The following is an 11,050-nucleotide window of genomic DNA, read 5'->3' on the forward strand; positions in this document are numbered from 1 at the left end:
GAGGTGGTGAGTGAGGGTGAAGAACCCCTCCCCTCCACCTCTCAAAAGCTCTTCTTTTGTTTTCGGCTGCAACAAGTACAGAAGTAGTGCTGCTCCCTTAATCAAACTTTTTTTTCTTTTCTTTTTCCCAAGAAGTGAATGCTTGAAAGGGTGAACTTTACATCTGGTTTTTGTTAAATCAGCTGTTGATCCACACTGCTTCTTGCTAGGGACACGATTGTCAGCAATCATCTCGTGCGCTGTGTAAGTCAAGATAGTTCTTTCACCTATTGGGTATGTCTGCTACTGCTACTCTAATACTTGTGCCCCTGGCTTGGTCCCAGTGGTTTATTCATCAGTAGCAAGGAACCTTAGGAGCTACGATGATTGGGTTTAAAGGTTTTAGTGGCGTGTAGGGTTCCCCCTATGCTTGTCACACCTGATTGGAGGCTTTTCTCCATTTGTGCCTACCGCTGATAAAGATTTTGTTTTAAAAATGACTTGGGCCTCCTAAGGTTTTTAAAGTAGGTCCTTTAAGACTTGGTAAGGAGCAACTAGCTAGGCTACCCCTCTCTCGCAGTTTACTCTTGTTGATGCCTGTGGTGAATGGTGAGGTCAGCATATTCCTGGTTTTTTTTCTCCTGGATGGGGGGTATCGTCATTGGTCGCTTAGACCGTGACACTTCTACTTGCAGAGCCTGTGGTGAGGGTTTAAAAGAGTAAGAACAATGTGCATTCTTCTTCCTTTCTTAGCTCATCTTCCTCATCATTGTCTTTGACTTCTGACACTTCTGAGAGGAAGGGGATTGCCCTAGTTGTAATTAAAGGGTTCATTTTGACACCCCCCATATTTTTGGGGGGAAGGGGGGGGACAGCACCAGAGTGACTCCCAGCCCTGTAGGAACAACTGACGCTTCCCAGCTACCCAGGTAGCCAAGAAGGATAAGTTTGATAATCAAGAAAAAGTTAAATCTCTTTACCCTAGCCGAGGTTGAAGCACTTGGGCATGCTGTTTTAAACAGAGCAACAGTGAGTCTGTCATTCAGACAGTTACATCAGCAAGCACAAGGCGATACCGCATCCATTTCTTTTAAAGACAGAATTTCCAGCTTAGCGCTGGCAGTCTTCTCAAACACCTTCCCTTGCTGGAGAAACTCATTCCTCAGGTGAGATCTCATCAGTGATGTTTGAAGAATCACTGGTCGGCCTCCAGAGATCTCCCATCCCTTACAGTGCCAATGGGACAGGAGTCTTTGGATATTCCTAAGCATTTGCAGAATGAGGATAACCTCACAAGGGTTTCCCTCTTCACTCTTCATGTACCTGTGTTCAGATGTCTAAAGAGTGGCGGGGCCTGCACATCTTCACGGTGTAATCAGAAGAAGCATCTACTCATCGACATCCTGGAAGGCTAGCATCCTTTCTAGCTCTGCAAGCCTTCCAAGAATGTTGAAGAGGCATTCGGTGGTGGTGTTGTATCATCACCAATAGTGACTTACATCTAGCAAGGGGCCACGTTCCTGCACCCACTCTGTGAGCTGACAAAGTGGATGCACAGTGCAACAGCAATCCCCACTGTAGAGTTGTCAGCCAAATACATTCTGGTAAGATGGAATGGCCTAGCAGACACAACCAATAACCAGGAGAAAGTTGTAAGGGCAGTCTCATCACTATATCCCTGCATGACGAAGAGGCTTCTGGTTCATGGGGTACTCCAGGGATGATGTGTTTGTCATACATTTAAATGGGAAGCTCCACCTGTTTTCTTTCCCAGTCCAGACTCATAGGCTGTGTTCAGAGGTGCCTTCCAACACCCATTGGATCACACGGATGATTACGCCCTTCCTCTGTTCAACCTTGTTCTGTCTGTCCACTAATTAACTGCATGGAGATTGCATTCGTACTCATGTCGACCTTAGTGGCTCTCATGTGGATTCATGGCGAATGGTATCCCATTCTCCCCTATCAAAATCTCGAGGGAACTTATTGCTCCCACTTCCCTAGGGTAAGTGGATCATCCGGCAATTGATGTCATAGAATGCCAGTCGTACAATCTAAAGCAGATAGCAGATTTCCTACTGTTCCTTTTCCAAGAGAAGCTCCTCTGAGACGCTGCTGTCAAGGCTGTTACCCAGCCTTCAGCATGGTCTTTCAAGGGAAGGGGATAGTCCTCTTCTCATAAAAGTTATCTATACTTGTTAGGAGTTGTGAACAGTCTTGCTCATCTTGGGACCTGGAGCCCCTGGAGGGGACATGTCCCTTTTCAGAAAGGCTCTCACTCTAACCGGTTCGAGCCTATAAGGCCATCAGTCAAGGTTCTGACACTCAAGACTGTCTCTGCAGCCTTACCATTGGCAAGTTACACCGTCTTTGCTTTGGTCTCCCATGCTGAGGGGTGGAAAGAGCTTTGGTTCGTGCCAGGTTTTGTTGCCAAAACTCAAGCTCTTCTCGATCTCCTCTCTACGTAAAGATTTTGGTGGCATTAAGAGTAGGGCTCTGCAGTTCTGTCAGGAAAAGACTTAACACGGCAGACCTAACTGTTGTCGACTCGTCCTTAGCATTGGCAGAACCAAGAAAGGTGTCTGGGAATGGAATATGATCTCGTTGTGACGTATGAGACAATGTGTAATGCACATGCCTCAAATACAGAAAGAGGTATTTGCAAAGTCAGGGGTTAGGCCCCACCCTTGTTTTTAAGAGAAATCTTGCAGTCAGCTAGGTGTTGAAAGATGGAGTTTGTATGCAACAGAGCCCTTCTCGGTCTGTAATCTCCAGGAGTATTCCCTTGATGCCTTTGCACTTGGTCGTATAGTGGCTACTCAATTAGTTTATGTAGCAGGGCCAGCTCCCAAGCAGGACAGTAAGCATCTTGTCTATGGTAATGTATAGATGTAAGTCTGGAATGAAGGCATAATGACCGGCTCTTTTGCTCCCTTTGTGTCCCTCTCTTGAGGGTGAAATGGTTGAAGCATTACTCGTTGGATGTGACACCTTTCGACAATCATTCCAGTGTGTGCTAAGTAATTCTCTTGGCTTAAAGAACACAGATTTGCATAACTAGGAAAAATACACATTGTAATTTGTTTATATTTTGGATACCTTTCAGTCTAACTTATAAGTCAATGATTATTAATTGTTCACATTCTATAAAATAGCCTTCATATCTTTATTATACAATAACCCTTCATTACATAAATGTCAAACTTATGGATTTTGTCATACCCAGGATTACCAGAGGGTTAATAACTTTTTTAAAAGAAATTTTACACTTTTGTCATGGCCAGGATCACCAGAGGGTTAATAGCATTTTGTAAAGGCATTTTACATTTTAATCACAGATAGCTGTAGGAATTCTTGTTATGGCTGTGATTCAGTATACATAGACACTCATTATTTATGAAGATCAGGCAATTTCAAACTTAAAATAGATGGATGGCAAAATGTGGAAAAAAAATAGTAAGTAGATAGTACACAACTAATTCAATTAATATCTAAATACTTGAATTCTTGTTACACTTATAGCATAGTTAGGTATACACTTATAGCATAGTTAGGTAGCAGTAGTAGGATCAGCTGATGGAAAACAACGGGGTTGCGAGTTGCTTAACCCTTTTACCCCCAGGCTATTTGGAAATTTCCAACCCTTAACCCCCAAGGGGTTATTTTTTTCCCAGCACATTTTGGTGTATATTTTTTTAGATTGCTCTAACAGCCTTAATTTTTGTCATAGAGAGGTCAGGTTGGTCTCATTCTCTTGGAAAATGCCTGAATTTTCTCAAAAAATTATCAAAAATATGAAAAAAATCATTTTTATAGCATTTTTTTGCATGGACGTACCGGTACGTCCATGGGGGTAAAGGGATGGCTTTTGTGAAACGTACCAGTACGTCCTTTGGGGGTAAAAGGGTTAATATCTAAATACTTGAATTCTTGTTACACTTTTAGCATAGTTAGCTGACAGTAGTAGGATCAGCTGATGTAAAACAACGGAGTTGCGAGTTGCTTTATGGTAATGGTGTCGGACTAGCAAACTTTCTATTTTCTGAATGCATCTGGAAGGAAGGTGGTGGGGTTACTTTACTTCTACTCCACTGGTAGATATTCATTGTGTAATAGTTACCTCAAGTTCACAGAGAATAGCTTTTTGTTCTTTTCCAGGTTACACTGAGAAACCAGAAGACTCAAAGTTCCTGAAGGTGAGTGGAAGAGAATACAAGTGCAGGAAGGAAATAAGGTGAGATTACTAAAGATATTTTTTAACTATGGTAATATTACTCCTATTTCAAGGGTGACAATTGTAGTCTGTCCAGTATTGCCATTTTTTGGTAAAGTAATCTCCCCTACCCACTTTTCTGCTGTGACGTTTGTTGGTGTCTAATTTTCCTCAAGATGTATATTCTGATAAACAATTATTTTGTTTGAAATACAAAAATTGATTTGAGGAAGTTTTGTGCCTTTATGAAGAGTACAGATTATTTTAATAGAACATAATAACAGAGCCTATTTATTTTCACTGAATAATGACTGTTTTGGGTAAAAGTAAAGTGCACATTATATTAGCCAAGACTTGTTCTAAAGCCTGTTCTAGAATTTTGTCTCAAAATTATTTCAAAGTTGTGTACTCTTCCACACGTATAAAAATACGATTATTGTTGTGTACAGTATCTATATATTTATATGTATTCCAATACCTAATGACACAATTAACAAGGAATGTCTTGTACTATTTTTAGTCATTGATATTTAACAGAGAAAGTCTGTTGGCTTTGAGGTATCCAATGCCTGTCAAAATTTGGCATGTGATAAGTTTTGACTATTTTAGTTACGTATATATTGCTCCTTAAGCATATATTTTATAAATTGTAATAATTGGATGTAATATAAGAAATGGTTGAATTGTAATATATATACATGTTGAAAAGGGGGACAACGTATGTACTGTATTAAGAGAAATTTATAGGGTCACCAGGCATAAGATAAAAGATACATTATCCTAAATTTTATCCTTCATGGAATGAAAGTAATGGTAAATTGCAAATGGAAGACAGGATTGGTGAAATTAGAAGTAAGAGGGGTTAAATCACAGGCATTAAAGAATTATTGAATTTAGCCTGAATATCCAAGGAGATGAAAAAAAAAAAAATTACTCCCCAAGTGGCCCTAATTACTGTACTCTGAAAAAGAGTAGCTTGCCAAATGCAGAGATAATAGATCACTTAAGATGGGGCCTGGCATCCAACCTTTAGAAACTATAATGTTGAAATGGGCATTTTAAAAAAAAATAAAGCATTCTGTGATTAACCCGTTAGGTAATTCATGTTCGTGCGAAATAGTACAAGAGGTATCGATTACAAAATCTAGGGATTTATAAATATTAAGACCTAGACAAAACCAGAAATTTTGTAAGAAAGAGTTTTTGTAAGTAGCTTTATATTACTGTGGTTGAAAAAAAAAAAATCTAATTTAGCATACGATTTACTTCTGTGAAATCTTAATTATGCAATGCGTAGCTTCCCCCATTTGCTTAAGTGGCTCGGTCTTTTCCCCATATAGAATCAACCTCAAACTGGTTTTGGAAAGGCAAAAATCCATTTACTTAACATACTTAAAAGTTCAGAGAAAAGTTGAATACTGTACATTATTTAGTCTTTGTTTTCTCTTGGATAATTAATCATTACTCATCTCTTTGGTTTTAGTGCCACACTAGTGATGTACTATTCAAACTTTCGTGGTTGGGGATATGTAGCATGTGGAGTATTAACATAGTAGACCAAATTACCAGGTGTATGGTCTGCAAATTGTATATTTAAAACAACCAAATGTTTGACTGTTAATCTTTAAGACTTGAAATTTCAAATATGAAAAACAAGCTCCCATGAGAGAATGATGTTTGAAGCATGTAGTTGTTTGGTCAAACTACTTAGAAAACTTTTCATATATATATGATCCCATAACATTTTTATATACAGTACTATTGTCCAACAGGTTAAATACTACTCTACCCTAAATTGTAGAGTTTAAGAAATATATACATATATTTAAAAAGAAACTTTTATGTACCTTTATAATTGCTACAAAGCCGAATGTATTGAAGTTGAACACAGTATTGTGTTGCTGTTAAAGTAAAATCAGATGAAAGGACATTTAACTTCTAAAAGTATTTCTTAGTATTAAGAAGTGATTTGGGTAATTGTTGATAGTTAATTTTCAATTTTGTCATTAACCTTACTCGATACTTTAGGAACTACTTGCTAAACCACGTTATGATAATTCTTTGACATTTTATTGTGACATTTATAACCAAATTGTACTGTTCATTGAATAGTTAAAAGCTAAAGGGTTTATGTGCAAATACTCCTGTCCCCTATTTATCAATGTTTGGTAAATAAATTGCCTATGATGTTTCATCTGTTCCCTGGCAGAGTGAAAGCAGTTATTAAAATGGAAACGGTTTTTACATCACTTTGTAACATGTACGTTCAATTTAATATATTTTGTACTTTTGACTTCAAATATTTCTAAAGCAGTGATTCCCAACCTTTTTGTGATCGAGTACCACTTGGAGGTCCCGTACAGTCGCCGCGTACCACCTGGTTCCAGAGAAACTAAATTCGATCCGATACCACTTTATTTCTATAATTGTAAAAATAGAACACGCAAATTAACTAAGAAAACAACTCAATGCGAGGGCTGTATCTGCTTCTTCTCCACCAGCTGGTCAATGCGGGGCATGACTTTTGCTCACAGCCCATCGGAAATCATGGCCAGATTATCTTGTGTTAGGCAGTACACATCTTTGTGAAGTAAAATATAACTAAAAATCGTTCATGACCCCGAAAGTGTTCGCGAACCACCTGGAAGGCCCTCGCGTACCACTAGTGGTACGCGTACCACTAGTGGTACGCGTACCACAGGTTGGGAACCACTGTTCTAAAGGAAACAAAATTCTATTTGTGCTGCTTGAGCTCATACCAAGATGGTGCTATGTACTATTAAGACCTGACCTCATATGTATAGGCTTTAGTAAATTGCTAGTGTATTTAAATATTTGAAATTATGTTGCTTTCATCATATATTTTAGAACTTGTAATGCTAGAGTATACTATGAATATGTTATACCTGTGAATCATTTATAGATAAAAATATTTTATGTACATATATTTCCTTTTAAGGAATTTTTTGTAGTCGTGTTAAAAAAAAATGACTTTATATCTAGAATAACTATGGTAAACTGCCTTACCTGAGAATACCACTAAAACTTGTGTCTACCAGGGTAATGATATATTACTTAGTCATTACCAAGGTATAGGGTGAAAACTATAGAATAGATGGTTTTCTAATTGATAATTGTTTTGTTTTTACCCATTAATCATCTCGATGGCAGTCGATCAAACTTTATGGACGAGACTTAAAAAGCTGCCACTTAGAAGAATATGTCCCTGCCCCTGCTAATGTATTCTGAATATATAAAAGTAATTGGAATTAATTAAAATTTTGTGACTAGACTGAGGTAAAATTTCTGGATTCACACAGCTTGCCCAAAAGGATATGTTATGTTTTATAAAAAAGGTAAGATTGTTATGTGAACAACAAATTTAAAGAAATGGTAAATCAAGTTATTAAAATAATTTTTCTTTTAACAACAAACCTGAGTCGTTTAATAGGAGTAAGATTTCAGGGAAGGCGGAACGGTAATTATGGTTGGTGGAAGGTAGAGTGACCTTTACTTTGACCTTAACCTAGGACTTGCGTGTGGTTGAGGCAGGCAGTGTAGCTTGAAGGACTGTGTCTGATTTTATCTTACTTTAATACAAACCATTGACCTTTCATAGTAGACTTATCTGAAGGAGATCAGAAGTCCCTACCCTTTATAACCAATATGACCAGTTTACTAACCCAGGCAATATGTGCACTGGTCCTGTGTAGGAAGAGAAAATCATGACTCCGTCTCCTCCAGGAACTGGAATGGACATGGAAGACCCTACTGCATATCCATCAAGTATATGATGTCCAAGTGCAGGGTCATTTATGAGAAATGTGTTTGCATGCATTTCATCCATCTTCCCCTTGTTTGTTGTTCCACCTCATTCCTCAACACTACAGTTCCCAATCAATTACTGTATTGAAAAGCTTGCATTGCTAGAAATACAGCATGTATTTCCAACAAGTTTCTTCTGCGGACCATAATCCCAAGGCAGTCTGGTTCTTGAGGTGCACTCCCCACCTCTTCTTGGATACATCTGTGAACAGGAACATCTCATGAGGCAGGGATTAGAGTGGAACTCTCCTTGTGAGGTTTTCTTCATTCAGCCACTTATTTCTATGGGAACTGGAAAGTGGGAGGATCTACTGACCTTTGACATTGTGATACCTCTATCCAAAGATGAAAGATGTCCCAAAAGATGTTACCACTGACAAACCAGTTGAGCAAATCAGAGATGGTTGCACTATCTCCCCATGTTGGTTGTTATGGTAATCAAATGGAAAGAGACAATTGCTGGTGCCATGTCCATCAGCATACCTAAGTACTCTATCCAATGATAGGACATTGTACCTCGGAAGGGCAATCCCGTTCCAGGGTGAATACCTGGGTAGTAGTAGACAGTCCGAAGCACAGGGGTTTTAAATGCTATGCAACTCCCTCAAACAGGAGGCGGAAGTACTTTCTGTCGGACTGATGGCTTGCTATTTGAAAATGTGTGTTGTTGAGATCCACATAAGAAGGCATTAAGTCTTCTTTCCTTCTGGCTGCATGTACCGGAATTGGCGTCTCAAAACATCTGGTGATTCCGGATAGTAAGACAGGAACGTCATCGGAAAGCAAGTGAGGGGAGGGCTAGAGCTGATAAAATGAAGGTGGTATCTGTCCCAGAGGGACTTACACCTCACAACTCTGTTGTGTGTCACTACCAGTTCCCCAACGGCACGACAGGCATTCCTCTTGGGAGAGCTGGAGGAGGGGAGTGACATCTTAGTATCCCCCTCCTTCCTTTACCACACTTCCTGGCATTGGAGGCTTAAGGAAGGTACAGTGTTCCCATCTTAGAAGAGGAAGGGCCTGAAGGAGCAGATAACAGAACTGGATGCTACCGTAGGTTTCTTCAGAGCAATTAGAATCAATGACATCAGACTCATGGGGAACAGCAATGGGCTGTTTCCCCGTAAGTCTGTCCCCTACTCTGGGTAGGGGAAGGGGAAGGAGAACCTCTCTCCGAAGGAGCTGATGGCTACGTCAATGGCGAACCGATACAAGGCTTCCTAGGCGACCACTTCGACGCCTTCTTCTTTGTTCCATACAAAGTCCAATGCAGCTCCGGCCAGGAAGCACACTCCGGACACGTGGAGGCAGGCGAGCACACTGCCTCTACACGAGGAGCACAACGTGTGCGGATCGACGCTCGACTTGGAGAGCCATGCCCCGCATGACTTACCGGCCTTGGGCCCGGGACAACGACATTGGGATTTCATACGTGAATACACAAGCAACACAAGGAAAGGATATGAATGGGAAAGTGCAAAGGGAACACAATGGTGGGTCGGACGGGATGTGAGAGAGAGCGGCGAGACGTTATCTACACCATGACCAGATGCTTACTGGTGACACAACCCTAGTAGCGCACTCTCGCGCGCTGACCCCTCAGGGCTAGTATCCATCCGCCACGGAGAGACCCGACAAGGGAAAACGGAGATAGGGGGAACTGCGCAAAATTCTTGGTCGGTTAGTGAGGAGATCCCAGATACTCCTAAGGAAGTAGTTCGAGGTAAGTACTCCGTGTTGGAACAAACATGATTTCCCTGACCAGTAGCTAATCCAGTCTGTTGCTTGGTGGCTGGCCATGGAAGTAATCTTAAGATGCAGAGCATGAAGTGCCCTTGTACTAGAGTCTCTCCGCTGGTACTTCTGGATTGATCGGAAAAAGCAATGGATGCCATTCTTCCTGCTGAGCGACCTCGCGCTATGATTGGTTTTAATTTTGTCCTGTTACAAAACCTTCCAGACTTGGCTAATATGATCCTGTTATTTGTTCCGTATCTCAATCATAGTGACACTTGGGAAGATCTCGTCATGAAACACGACCTTATTGCATTGGAGGGTCTCTGGTCAGACCGGTTATGTACAGAGGTGAATTCTCTTCGACGTACGCTGGTCTTATGCCGTGCCTGGAAGGTTCACATCGGAAGGGAATGTATGCTAAGGAAAACAAGTTTACTAAAGAAATAAAGCTTATAAATAATTGACAACTAAGCGTAAAGAGAATTGAAGAAACCCCCTTGGGGTATTGCATATGCAATTGTAAGGCTAATTAGGGTTATCATCCACTACAGTAAAAGAAATATAACCAACACAAAAATATGTACACTACCCAGGAAAAAATTAAATGCTATTCCTTACGAAATAACTGGATCAACTAGATATAAAAATAACTGCTATATGTGGCTATATCAAGTTAGAAAGCACATGAACTACTCTAAAATTTTCCAAAATATGGTACCAAGAAATATATGAAACAAATTAGAAAATAATAAAAATGACCTTGCCTATTTTTACAAATCATAAAAAAATGTAGCTAATTTTTGTACCACAATATAGACCTGTCAAGAGAAAATTGGCAAGTCTTATTTATATGTAAAACTTAATATTTTTTATCTAATAATGGAAAAGATCCAAGTTCAAAACTTCTGCATCCTTTCGAGTATAATTCATTCTATAGTCCAAAGGAAGAGGGGGGAGCTTTAAAGAGCATCTAGAAGTGATAATTTTAGGACAAAAGGCAGAAAACTAACCCAACTCCAACACACACGACGCCAGCTGGGGAAAAAGGAAGATGGGATAAAGGAAAGGACTCCTAGATACAGCTCGATACTTTCTGTGGAGAAAACAAACTCCCAAAAGCAGACCTGATTGCTTCCCCAAGGGCATTCCCCTCACAAATGAGCTTAATTATTTCCAAAAAAAATTAGGTTCTTGAGTTTGTTTGAGATGCTAAGGAATGATAAAAGTATAGTATCAGATAGGCTGGTTCCACTATTCATCAAGACTGATTGGTCGTAACCCCTCTTACTATTTCAC

General features: G+C 39.9%; 1 protein-coding gene across 2 annotated transcripts in view; it reads left to right on the forward strand.

The window, feature by feature from the left end:
* LOC137627760 (uncharacterized) overlaps nt 1–5,152 on the forward strand; it is a 39,882-nt gene extending 34,730 nt beyond the window's left edge. For both annotated transcript variants that reach the window (XM_068359055.1, XM_068359054.1), the window contains exon 7: nt 4,138–5,152. The gene's annotated coding sequence lies outside the window, so the exon portion shown is untranslated. The remainder of the gene's footprint in view (nt 1–4,137) is intronic.
* The last annotated feature ends 5,898 nt before the right edge of the window (nt 5,153–11,050 follow it).

This window comes from Palaemon carinicauda, chromosome 35 (genome assembly GCF_036898095.1).
Source record: "Palaemon carinicauda isolate YSFRI2023 chromosome 35, ASM3689809v2, whole genome shotgun sequence".
NCBI classification, from domain to species: domain Eukaryota; kingdom Metazoa; phylum Arthropoda; class Malacostraca; order Decapoda; family Palaemonidae; genus Palaemon; species Palaemon carinicauda.